This window comes from Arvicanthis niloticus, chromosome 27, assembly GCF_011762505.2.
Source record: "Arvicanthis niloticus isolate mArvNil1 chromosome 27, mArvNil1.pat.X, whole genome shotgun sequence".
NCBI lineage: Eukaryota > Metazoa > Chordata > Mammalia > Rodentia > Muridae > Arvicanthis > Arvicanthis niloticus.
In genome coordinates this window covers 22,274,147-22,287,720 of record NC_133435.1, presented here as the reverse complement: position 1 = coordinate 22,287,720, position 13,574 = coordinate 22,274,147, and the positions used below count along the sequence as shown (strand labels likewise).

General features: G+C 42.6%; 1 protein-coding gene across 3 annotated transcripts in view; it reads left to right on the top strand.

Moving 5' to 3' along the window:
* Positions 1-1,004, top strand: part of Gpat3 (glycerol-3-phosphate acyltransferase 3) — a 52,510-nt gene extending 51,506 nt beyond the window's left edge. For all 3 annotated transcript variants that reach the window (XM_076926353.1, XM_076926351.1, XM_076926352.1), the window contains one exon: positions 1-1,004. This exon is cut by the window's left edge and continues 387 nt beyond it. The gene's annotated coding sequence lies outside the window, so the exon portion shown is untranslated.
* Positions 1,005-13,574: the final 12,570 nt, after the last annotated feature.

Here is a 13,574-nt window from a genome sequence, read left to right as displayed (position 1 = left end):
GGAGAAAAAGTGCTTCTAGAGTATGTTTGGAACATGTTAATAGGATAATTCTCAATAACGACTCCGAACTCTTTAATTTGATTTCCCTTTCGTTAATCTTTATATTATTATTCTTATTTAAAGACAGTGTCTTATTTATATAGCCCAGGCTGGCCTCAGATGCACTATGTAGCCAAGCTTGGCTAGGAACTGACTGTCCTGGCTCCATCCACTTCCCACGTGCTAGGATTACAGGCATGTATAACCACACCTAGGTGTTAACTTCAGTACCATAGTGACGTCATCATACCATAATGCATTCCCATCACGGTTTCATTCTGCTACCAGGTTGAAAAAACAGTGGGGGATTATTTTTAGGGAAATGACAAATTTTTGGTTACCTGATCTGAAAGGAATGGGATGGAGATTATTTTTCCTCAGGTGTTGGGAAACCACTTGCTGATTAGTCAGATTCTTTTCAGAACCGTGTAGAAGCAGTGCTGATTGGTCAGATTCATTTAAGAACCGCGAGGAGCGGTGCTGATTGGTCAGATGCTTGTTCCCACAACACATTTCATCCAGCCACAGTGGAAAAAGCACTGTTAGCTTTTCTTGTTTGTATGCCAAAGATTTCTTTTGTCTTGTGATTGTTATTTGTTTTGTTTGTTTTTTTTTGTAATAAAATGATTTTTTTCCCCAAGGGAAGGAGCCTATAAAAAAAGAATCACAAATCTCTGCAGGATGCAAAAGCGAGCTATGCCCTACCCCCAACTCCCTGTAGCGGTTTAGCCCCAAACTCCCCAGCCTTGTCAGCAGGAAACTAAATGGTATAACTACCTTTTCGAAACTGAGCCTTAACATTTTAAAAAGGGGAAACAAGCATTCTCCAAGTCCAATAAATAGCAGGAGCTGTATTTGATAGCAATCTATTACTGCTGTGAGTTCTTGAGGCTGTTAGCTCGAGAGCAGCCCTGTATAGAAAGTGAACTGTCTTACTGACTATGAATAAATTTTATATTTTTAAACGAGTGTTGCATTATTCTTCCTCTGCCCCTCCCCTTCCTGTAGCCAACAAGTGCTTCTGTTTCAGTGGAGGGTGTTTTATGTTGACTGGACATAAGCTCAAGTCATCAGAGACGAGGGAGCCTCACTTGAGAAAATGCCTTCATAAGGTTGGACTGTAGGCAAACTTGTGGGGCATTTTCTTAATTAGTAATTGATTAGGGACGGCCCAGTCTATCATGGATGGTGCCACCCCTGGGCTGTTGGTCCTGAGTTCTATAAGCAGGCTGAGCAAGCCTTGGGGAGCAAGCCAGTAAGCAGCACCCTCCATGGTCTCTGCACCAGCTCCTGCCTCCAGGTTTGTATCCTTGCTGCTTTTGATGATGAACTATTCTATGGAACTGTGAATGAAATAAATCCTTTCCTCCCATGTTGCTTTTGGTCATGGTGCTTCATCACAGCAGTAGATGTGATGACTAAGACGTTAATTACTACTACCACTACTGAGATGTAGTAGAACCTCCAACAGCAGCCTGTTTTTCACCACGGTCTATGGTCTAGCTATTTGGAGTCTGTCCCTTGAACTCCACTGTATACCAAGTCCCAGGCTTGGGGTGTTTTGCAGGTAAACTCAGGCAGTTATTTGTAATTGACTAGATAGTCAGGACTGGCACACACTGTCAGCCTTGAGATGGGTCAGATCCCAAAGGAAACCATGCACATGGGTTTCCCTCATGATCGGCACCTTCTGTCCTTCCCCTCCTCCCTCCGCCTCTGATGTCCCTTCCGTTTCAGCTCTTCCTAAAGCTGGATCAGGGTGATCCTGTCAGATCCAAGTCCAACTGTGCTAAAGTGACTCTTTGTTTGATCTGTTTGTTTGTTCTAATTTTTTTTCCCTCAGAAGGAGACGTTCCTGTTTGTTTTTACTTTTTTGTATTCAGTCAGGCTTGAATTACCAAATCTATTCCATGTTTCGGTTCTCAGAAGAGTTCCTGTGCTTGGACACAGATAAAATGTGTGTTTCATAGAGTGTGTGGGAACAGTGAGGCTGGCATTGATGCCAGTCAGTGGGGTGCTGCCTCTGTCAGAACTTTTTCTGCAGGCTTTGATGTGCATTAGTTTCTGAGTTCTTGCAGGATGACATTGCTGATGAGAGCATGTTTTTGGAAAGTTAATGCTGCTCCAACTTGGACCATGCACCTTAGGTCTCTCCTATTGTTATGCAGGTGTTATTTTGAGGCAGAGCCTATCTAAGGCCTAGGTGGCCTGGAATTCACTGTACAAACGAGGCTGGCTTGCTTCTGCCTCATGAGTATTGGGGTTAAAGGTGTACACTACCATGTCTGGTCCTAATATTTTTTTTTTTTTGAGACAGGGTCTCATGTAGTTCAGGGTAACCTCAAACTTGCTATGTAGCCAAGGCTGGCCTTGAACTTATCCTACGTCTGCGTCCCAGTTTCCTAGTGCTGGGATTCCAGGCTTACACCACCGTACCTATTTATGTTTATTATTAATTACCATTACTATTACATCTGCTACTATTATCATATGCAGTGCTGGGAATCCAGTCCAGGGCACCATGCGTGCTATGCATTCATGCACTTTACCGATTGAGCCACATTCCCAGCTCTAATATTGTGTTATATACACTTTATAAATGCTGTGTTCTGTGGTGTAACCCAAGCACACAGACAGGAGGATCAGAGGTTCAAGGTCACGGACTGAAGACATAGCTCAACACCATATATCAGGCAGCTCATGTTGTATCCGCTCCAAGGGATCCGATGCCCCTGGCACCTGCACTCGGGTCCATATAGCCACGTGTAGCTATGCAGACATAAATGAAAATAATTTAAAAAAAAAAAAACAGGTTCAGGGTCATCTTTGGCTACAAAGTAAGTTTGAAGCCAGCTTGGGCTACAGGAGATCCTTTAGACAAACTACTGCCATGCTATTACAGGCTTCAAAGCTTCACAGTGTTGGTGCATGCTTGTAATCCCTGCACTTGGAAGGCCAAATCTGCTGTGAGTTTGAGGCTGGCAATATGTTTTGGACCAACTTAGACTGCAGTGTGAGATTTCATCACAAACATACACCCTCATGCAGAGAGAGGTAGGAGAAAGGCAGAGTCGGGTCGGTGTCCAGTTTTCCTGTATCTTTAGTAATTTATGAGGTATCAGAGGCTTCCTAGAAAATTCCCATCAGATATGACCTACCACATTTCCCTATTTCCCCTCCCTAGAACCCCCTATCCCATCCCCCTTCCTCCTTTATGCTTTCATACCATTTTGATTACATGTATGTATTAAGGTCAGTTCTAGGTTGAGGAACTAGCAATACAATAGATGCAAATAGTCAAGGAATAAGCAAGACAATAAATACAAATAGTCAAAGAACAAGCAAGGCAATAAACAAAGTTCTGTGATCACTCCCACAATCACTGTTTCTAAGGGCTTACCAGGATGACCAAAATATCTGAACCTACGTCCCTGTCCTAGCCCAAAGTCATTTTCATGTCTGAAGCCTACTTTCTGTTCTAGCCTAAAATTTAGATTCCTATCTGAAATTATTTCTTTGTTCTAGCCTAATATTTAGTTTCCTGCCTGAGATTACTTCTTTATTCTAGCCAAAGATTTAGACTCCTACCTGAAATTACGTCTTTGTTCTAGCCTAATGTCAGATTCCTGCTCAAAGTCTACTTCCTTGTCCTTGGCCAATGTCAGCTACTTTTGTTAATCATTTAGCAAAAAATGTTACTAATGTGTTGAATATACCAGAGGATTTAGATAGGCACTTGGAAGAAAGGATTGATGCTCTTTATCCTATTCAAATTACTGGAAAGAGGTTCAGAATTTAAGGGTAAAGAGCCATCTTGTGTGTCATGCCAAACACTATTGGATTCATGTTAGTTCTACAATTTACAGTGGTAGTCATTATAACTAGGAAGAAGTTTAATGACACGTGCAGTGTATTTGGCATAATTCTAACACCTCTCGGGATGTTTTAACATACATAGGGAACTTATGAATTTAAGAATGATGGGCGTTGATGCGGTAGATACTGCAGATAAAATTACCCATGGCCTGAGGTCAGTATTTCTATTTTGGTCAAGCTTCAAAAAATGGCATATATAGCTTGATCATGCTAGCCCTTTTTGTCCTGGGAATACTTTTATTCCTGCCCATTATGTTAAAAGCTTTTCTTCAACAACATCAACATGTTGGCAGCCAAGTACACGGCTTGAACCTGAAAATGGACCCCCAGACAGAGTTATTAAATTAACAGGCTGGCAAGCCAATGACGGGTAAGATTCTGCACAGAGCCTTACCAACCTAAGACAGAAGTGCATTGTTTTTGATAATGCATATTCCATGATGGGTAAGGAAGGCATTCTTGTTAGAGTGACAGACTAAGTCACTAATAGGCACTTGGAAGACAGACTCAGTCTTGTTAATGAAATAAAAAAGGAGGAGAGGTGGAAAGCTTTTAAGGCTGCTTGGCAAGAATCTGACATGGGCCAAGGACAAGGTAGTAGGCCTTTTTTTTTCTCATTCTAGCATTTTGTCCTGGCTGTGTTTACACTTGGCAGGTTTGAGGAATGCTCAGAGATCCTGACATAGCATGACACAACCTGGGCTTGGATGAGAAGCCCTGTGTGGAACAGTGACTATCAGGAAGTAGTGGGACTGACTGTGCAGAGAGACATCTTCAGGAAGGTTCCTGTGTGGTCAGATTGTTCCAGGCTTAGACAATCTCCATGACTGTCATTTCTTTAGTGTGGATGTGGGTGTTGGGGGGGGGCAATTAAGGTATTTTGTAGGCATTTGAAAATTGAAGACAGAAGTTGTTGGTTTCATGTGAGAACAGCTGTCTTCAGTTGCTGGATGAAATATGACGATTGTGTCAGGCACTGATCTATGAATATAGCAGGATATCACTAGGAATAATTTCACTGCCTCCCTGCCTCCCCTCAAGTCTTATTTGGTTCTATCCTGGGTCTGTGGCTGCCCAGCATTTGGGTCCAGGTCACCCAGGCAATATCAGGTGTGGACTCCCTCTCAAAGTGCTGGCTTCAAATTGGACCAATCATTGGTTGGCCACTCCCACAAGCTCTGAGCTGCTATCATCCCAGCACATCTTGCAGGCAGGACAAATTGTTGGTTGAAGGTTTATGTGGTTGGGTTCAACCTCAAGGGGAGGTTGAAGCATTTAAGAACTCTTATTAAAATGGGTTTTTGAAAAATCAAAGCCTGCACTTAGCCTCTAGTTTTGTAAATATAGATTTGCTCACACAGAGTCTCCACCTACCTTTGTTTTGCAACCACAATGTTGCCCATTTGCCACAGTGACCATGAGGCCCCCAAAGCTTCAGTAGGTCCAGTCAGGTTCTTCATTCCTTAAACTGCCTATAAGCATAGTGTGCTGCCCTTCATTTTGCATAGGGTCTAGGAAACACATGTGTTCTATCGGTCTGGGTCCACTTGAATCCCATTATTAGCCTGACTTTTGTCTGTCCATGTAAGTATTAAGGCTTCAACAATAGCCATCTTGTGGGTTTCAATTCTCTGCCTCATCTATCTCTATCTCTATCTCTATCTCTATCTCTATCTCTATCTCTATCTCTATCTCTATCTCTACATATATTTAAGATTTATTTTATGTATATGAGTACATTGTTGCTGTTTTCAGACACACCAGAAGAAGGCATCAGATCCCATTACAGGTGATTGTGAGCCACCTTGTGGTTGCTGGGAATTGAACTCAAGACCTCTGGAAGAACAGTTAGTGCTCTTAACCACTGAGCCATCTCTCCAGCCCCTCTGCTTTATATTTTTGAAATGAATCCATGTTATGCTCTAAGCCTATCATTAACTTTAATTGCTGAGTGGTTTTAAATCCTTAGGGGACTATTATTTTTTGCTGTCACTAAGCACTGAAGTTTGACTCAGGCCACTTGCCTTGTTCACATCTGTGAATGGGGGATGGGTAGCTTCCACCTCCTGCTTAGGCACATAGCTTTTTGGAGATCCCATCTTGAAGGGGCTTGTCCCCAGTTGATCCTGGGCTCTGACTTCTGAGCAGGAACTGGCTTTGCTTGGTATTTAACTTGAGCAGTCCAGATTAATTTGCTAGTCTTTTTGTTTCTTATTTTGTGCTTTTGTGTTTGTTTTGAAACAAGATTCTTACAGTATATGGCCTGGAATTCTCTATGAAGACCAAGCTGGCCTCACAGAGATCCTCCCGCCTCTGTCTCCTGAGTGCTGGGTTTCAAGGCAGGTACTATCATACCTGGCCCCACTTGCTAGTCTATGAAGGCATTTACATAATTTCTTTTATCACCTAGGAGGAGAGGTGAGTTTTTTAGAGAAACAAAAATTCTAGGAAGAGATAGCTGTAAGTTTTTAAGAAGAAATGTTTCCTGTCTTTTAACCTGAGTTTGGTCATTAAGATCGAACATGCTCCTTTAGAACCAGTGCTGGTTTTATTGTGTTTGCTTTTTGCAAATTATTCAAGTTTGGAGAAAGAAGGTCTCCTATAGTCTAGTTCAAGCTAGCCTGGTACTTGAGTAGCTGAGGTTGACCTGGTTCTTCCTGTTTCCACTTCCCAAGGGCTGGGATCACAACTGTGTGTCACCACACCTGGCTTTATGCCCTGTTGGGAATCAAACCCAGAGCCTCCTGCATGGGGGGCAAGTACTGTGCCAACTGAGCTACAGTGTTTGCAAATTAAAATTTTGCTGAAGAACTTTTACATGGTAAGTGAGGTATAGTGCCTTAGGGTGTTACTGCTGTGGACAGACACCACGACCAAAGCAGCTCCTATAAGGACAACATTTAATTGGGGCTGGCTTACAGGTTCAGAGGTTCAGTCCATTATTATCAAGGTGGGAGCATGGCAGCATCCAGGCAGGCATGGTGTAGGAGGAGCTGAGAGTTCTACATCTTTATCTGAAAGCCAATAGGAGAAGACTGACTTCCTGGCAGCTAGGATATGGGTCTTAAAACCCACACCCATGTGACACACTTCATCCAACAAGGCCACACCTCTAAATAGAGCCACTCCCTGGGTCAAGTATATTCAAATCACCACATACAGTAAGATGTGAATCAACACAGGGAATTCTGGATATTTCCACACAGAGGACATAGATACCTTGTGGCCGGAAGCTGTTAAAAGGAAACTACAAGATCAGTGTTTTTTTTTTTTTTTTTTTTTTTTTTTTATGGTGTCAATCAAATGGTCAAATCAATCATGTGACCATGAGCAGGGAGCATGCTAGTCTGTGAAGGTACTCCTGTGTTCTAAGTCTCCTGTGGTTCTAAGTCTGGCTGTGGTGTGAGTCTGATTATCTTTGGAGCCATTTTTGAAGCGTGCATCCCAGGAACCTGTCTGTTGCTAACAGTGGGTATGGATAGAGCTCTATCAGACCTTATTCAGAATTTTCTATGGTAGTTAAAGTAGCTTCAGGAGTTGCTTCTTCAGGAAATGAGAAGAAATGACTCTCTGGGAACCCATTTCTATCTAGAAAGTTCTACAGAAATTTGACTAACTAATGGTGCCAAATATTTGAGAGAATGCAGCTTTATCTACTTTGTTACTTGGTCTGGTAGCCCTGTGGAGAAATAGTCCGTGTAAAGGCGCCATATTAGACATTTACAAGGACTTTAGACAATGCATACCTGGGTCAGTTTTCTAGTCCTAAGGCTCTGTGCTGCTCCAGAATGGACTGTGTATCTCCATCTTCTTTCCTATGAACCTATAAGTCATATTGGATGAGCATCTTATAAGACTGCATTTTACCTCTCTGACTCCTTTAAAGTTGCTGTGTTTCAATATAGTAGTAGCACATTCAGGTGCTGGGGGTGGGGGCTAGGGCCTCAGCCCTGAGTTGTGGGAGCAGAGGGATGTAAATCAGTCTGTAGAAGGTAGAGTCCGCTAAGCTTTCCTACTGAAAACTTTCTCTTCCTTTGATAGTCCTTTGGGAGGAGATATTTGAAACTAAGTATCCATTCTGCAAACTTTCAGTTCATCCATTCTTATTTCATAATATATGATTATGAAATCCATTTTTATTTCATACCATACATTAAAATCCATTGTTAGCATTGTTTATTTATTAATTTTTTAGAATTATTTATTATGTAGATGGTTGTGAGCCACTATGTGGTTGCTGGGAATTGAACTCAGGACGTGTGGAAGAGCAGTCAGTATTCTTAACCACTGAGCCATCTCTCCAGACCAGCTTTGGTTATTTTGATGTAAAGTTTGTCTCAAATTTAATTTCTGGAGCTCTCTAGCTTCTCTGTCCTTCTGAAATAACCCATTATTTCAGGGCTCATCATTTAGACATGAGCTGTTTTGAGCTTACGCTGGGTGTTCTCTGCCCCTGACCCTATACTAACAATTCTCCCAGAGACTTGTTTTTTGTTTTGTTTTATTTTTTTGTTTTCACTGAAAATGGTATTTAGAACCCAAAGTTTGTACTAGTATGTGTCCTGCTTCCAGGGTGTTGCCATTCTCATAATTCTGTCAGTGGACAGAACTAGGAAAATGTATGAATGTATGTATGTATGTATGTATGTATGTATGTACACATATACATACACACCTTACATCTGTATTTTTGTCTATGTATGTAACTATCTACCTATCATATCTATCTATCTATCTATCTATCTGTCTATCTATCTATCGTCTATCTAATCATCTATCATGTATGTATCTTGTATCTATGTATATGTGTGTCTATTTTGTATGTATGTATGTATGTGTGTACATATATGTATCTATCATCATGTACCTTTTAATCATCAGTCGTCTCCTTTTCTTCTCCCCCCTTTTTTCTCCCCCCTTTTTTCTGTCTATCTCTTTTAAAAACACAAGTTCTCTTCTATAACTATTTCCAATCCAACACAGCAGGATACACATTAGTTTCTCCACTTTTCTGTGTCTCTTCTTCCTGGGAGGAATCTGTTTTCTACCCCTGATATTTACTCACTGGTAATCCATCTCATTACCTTTGCTTTTCCCACCCCACATAGGCATCTTTCTCCCTCTCGTCTGTCTGCTTGTACCGGGCCCTCTTTCATGAGGGTCCAGGTCAGGAGAGGCAGATCATACGTTAGGTGAACCTGCTGTGCAGCCTCTGAGCTTGAATCCTGCTTCTCTGCTGGTTCTTCTCAGTAAGGATGTGCTTACATCCCAATGCAAGGTCCTCAGCTGGACCACTTTCTTTAGTTTTGGTGCTCTGGGAAGTCCTCTGCACAGGCCTGGCCAGCTTTGCTGGTCTGCCATATCCTTCCTATCACCCATGTGGAGGTCCCTCTTGCTCTGCCAACTTATGACTTTAGGATGGTGTTGTTTGTGGCTTCAGGACTGTGTTGTTCAACGAAGGGGAAGGATAGGAGAAAAGAAACACAAGAAGTCTTGCTGTTTTTTTTTTTTTTTCTTATTTATTTCCGACCTTTATTTTCCCTTGTCTATGTTTCTTTAGGGTACACGTGGATGGACAGACCTCTCGAAGTTAAGACTTCTTACTTTCTGTGATGGTAGACATCCAACTGATGGCCTCATGCATGTCAGGCAAGCTCAAAAATACCTTTGAGTTTTGCTTCCAGTCTTGAAGCTATTGAGTCTGTTCATGATCCGGCCAGTTTCATGGAAAACTGTTAACCGCTCTAAAGTCATGCTTGCAGGTTTCATTTTGGAAATGTTTTTGTGACACACTGTCCCACCCGACTTGTTTCAGTCATGCTGTTGTTGAATATTGCCTTTTATCTCCCGTGTATTTTTTTCCCCGTGGCCTTGCCACACTATTGGATAATATCATTCCCTTCCACAAAGGTTGGCACATGAGCCCTGGCTAGCTGGTTAGGTGATTTCTTTCGGCCTAAGGATGGAAACACAATCAATGAGCCTCAAGCAGACTCTTTCCTGAGGACCAACGGGGATACCAGGAGACTTGGTTCTTGTTTCTTCTTTATCTCTGGGTGGTGGCCCAGAGATCCTGAGAATGACCTATGCTGCCACCAGGACAGCACTTTCTAGAAACAAGGCCAACATGCATGAAAGGAGAGAATAAAAGAGACTCCTCCTGGTGACACAGTCTGATACTCTTTATTCATAAGCACTGGAAGCCAGAGAACCCTTAGAGTTTCCACGTATATTAAAATCCAGTCCTTCATGTAGTCCAGACAGAAGAGGACTCACGCCTGTGGGGAGATGCAAATTAAATCATCCTAAAACACATGGCTTTGTGAATATACTTGTCTAGCGCACACCGCACATGCTTGTGCATTGTACGTATGGTACCGGTTACTTTTCTCACGGCAGTGAACAGAAATACTCTCCAGAAGCAACGTAAGAGACGGAGGGCTTATTTTGGCTCTCATTTTGAAGGTAGCATCACCCATTATTGAGAAGGCCTGGCTGCAGGAATGTGAGGTAGCTGGTTACACTGTGTAGGCAGCCCAGAAACGGAGGGTGATGAAGGCCTGTGTTCAGACTGTTTTCTCCATTTTACTTAGTATAAGTCTTAGGGTTACTACTGCTGTGAAGAAACATCATGACCAAAGCAACTTGGGGAGGAAAGGGTTTATTTCACTTACAGTTCTGTAACAGTTCATCATCAAAAGCATCGAGGGTACAGACCTGGAGGCAGGAGCTGATGCAGGGGCCATGGAGGGATGCTGCTCACTGGCTTGCTCCCCATGGCTTACTCAGCCTGCTTTCTTATAGAACCCAGGACCACCCATCTAGGGATGGAGCCACCCATGATGGGTTGGGCCCTTCCCCATCAATCCATAATTAAGAAAATGGCTTACAGCTGGATCTTATGGAGGCATTTTCTCAACTAAGGTTCTGTTCTTTCAGATAACCATTTTTGTGTGCTAAACTGACGTAAGAGCAGCTCTCACGGTATGGGACCACAGACAAATAAATGAAGTGGTGCCTAGAGTTAGAGCAGGCCATTCCATCTCCACTAACTGCATCTAGAAGCCCCTTCACCAACCCAGAGTTCTGTCTCCTGAGTGATTCTAGATCCTGTAATATTAACTGTCACACTCCCACACCAAAGGGCCTGAACTTTCCTTCTTCCAGTTCTAGTTTTCCTTTTTCTTTGCTGTAGAGGTCTTTCCTCCAAAATGCAATCCTCCCTAAAACTCCAGAATATGGTACCTTCCCCCACTCCCATCTTTGGGACAGGGTCTTCTGCATCTCAGGCTGTCCCCTAGCTCAATGCATTCCTGACAGAGAGACCGTGAACTTCTGGTGTAGCTGCCTCCTTTCCAACTGCTGGTGTTTCAGAAATGTACCACAGACCTGGTTTAGATAATACAGTACTTCAGATGGACTGAGGATGGGGCTTGAAATGCCTGGTGCTTATTCACTTGCTCTGTGACACCTTTGATTCTCTGCTGTACCTTAGGAAGCCCAAGAGCTCTACAAAGCAAAGATTAAACCCAACCTTAGAGCAGGGACTATGCAATTTATAGGATTTCCTCGATTCATTGTAGGACCTGGTTTTATGTTTGAAAACACAAAACACCTACTACAGATTTTGTTGAACATTTAAAGAATATAAATATCTCCCCTGGAGTAACTTTTGGGAAATATAAAACTATTAAGCTAGTGCCAATCCCACTGGGTAAGAAAAAGACCACTACTCCAAGTTTTGAGTCAAATTTGAAGCAAATTTTATTAAATACTGGCTAGGACAGTGGATACTGGTTAGGTCTATACCTGGGAGTCCCAGGAAATGGCTGCAAAATACATTAGTTTGGTGTTTATAAAGGCAAACCCCTCAAGGCTGTATACTTCCCCCCTTTGTCCTATCAGGGGCAAACGTACATCCTAACATACTTCCACATGCACATCCAGTGCAGCTGGAGCAACCAACGCTGTTTACAAAAGTGAAAACACCTGGCTTGTTATCGGCCATGAACAACAGCCCCAGCATTCTAGGAAGTTAACTGTCCTTGGGTAAGTGGGGTTTACAGGTTAGAGGCATTTTGTTTTATGGATCTCTTAATCACGGTAATTAAATCTTAAAGCATAACTTTAGCCCTCGCACTAGATTAAATATTAACTGAATCAAACCAGACTCTAGACAGGCGGCTGTGCCCAGGAGCTTCTGGAAGTTTCCTCTCTGATGCAGAAAATAACGTGTGGGTATTTGGCGGGACAACAAGGATTGATTGCTGTGGTGGTCAGCTTCTCTGGCAGCTGTTCGGCTCACATTCTCTGCTTGGTGCAGGGCAGAGCGCCAAGGAGAGTCTCTGAAAACTTGGACAGGAGCAAGACTTTTCAAATTCTACCTCCCCCATACCCCCTTTTATGAGAGGTGCCAGAGAGCAATAAACATTCTGAGGCCCTGAATATTTCCCATTGCTGGCTCACGCTCACGCCCTTGTAGCCAGAGGGGAGTTTCTACATCCAACACCAAACACGTTTGTCTGAGCTGCAGAGTGGTTAGCCTGCTACGGGAAGCGTCAAATCTCACAGAACATAAAAGAGATAACTCACTTGAACAGAAACTCACCGGGACTTTTTGTCCCAGGAAACGGAGGTTCTGCGGGAATGTTTTTCTCCTTTCAGGCGAGCATAAGAAGGTGGGCATGTTAGCGGTGCATGTTTCAGGAGGGAATTCAACTTTACAGAACCATCTGGAATCCAAGAGGAATGAGTCACGGTGGCCTTAAATAAAGATGATGTAAGAAACAGCAGTCTGGAGAGATGGGTGAGTGGGTAAAATTGCTTGCTGCTCAGTCATGGGGATGCGAGTTTGATCCCAGCGCCCCCATAACAAGCCAGTACCCATTTCCGTATTCTGGCCTCTGTGCGCATGTGTCCATTCACGCTCAGCCATGCTAATACATAAAGTGAGTATTTGAAAGTGAAGAGGGAAAGAGTCCATTTCCCGCTGTGCCCTGGGAGTTGGTCTGGATTAAATAGAAGCTTTTTTGGCTGTGCCTTTAACCTTTTCCCTCCATTCTCTCTGTTCTATTTATAGTGTGACTCCTTCAGCACATGCCTGGCTCAGGTTGCTCTGCTCAGTTCATTCCGGTTTGCTATTTTAAACCCTTGCCGAGGTCGTCCTGAACTACAGTCATGTGTCTAGGCAGCAAAAGTCACTCGGCTAAGAAAGGCACAACGCTCACTGAAGTGATGTCCAAATTAGATTTTTTTTTTTAAAGAATAGATTTATTTCAAGTGCTTCTGCAGATTATTCTTAGATGTGTGTTAGAGCACGAAGCCCTTCCAGAACTGATGCCATTTTTGACATGATCTTGTCAAGTAGTTCCTTACATCACTAAAAGGCAATTCAGTTTCATGGACTAAGTCAAGATCTTAAGCCAAACTTTCCATTCTACTAAGAGAGTAAATGTGTCAGGTCAGAAGTTGCAGGGGTTGCTATATACCCACACCTTTAGATTTGTTACCAGCTCTGCAGTTTCTTTTAAATGATGACTTAAAGAAAAAGATTACTAATACATCTTATTCTTTCAAAATTATATATATATATATATATATATATATATATATATATATATAATATATTTTGATCACTCTCTCCCCTACTACCTCCTTCT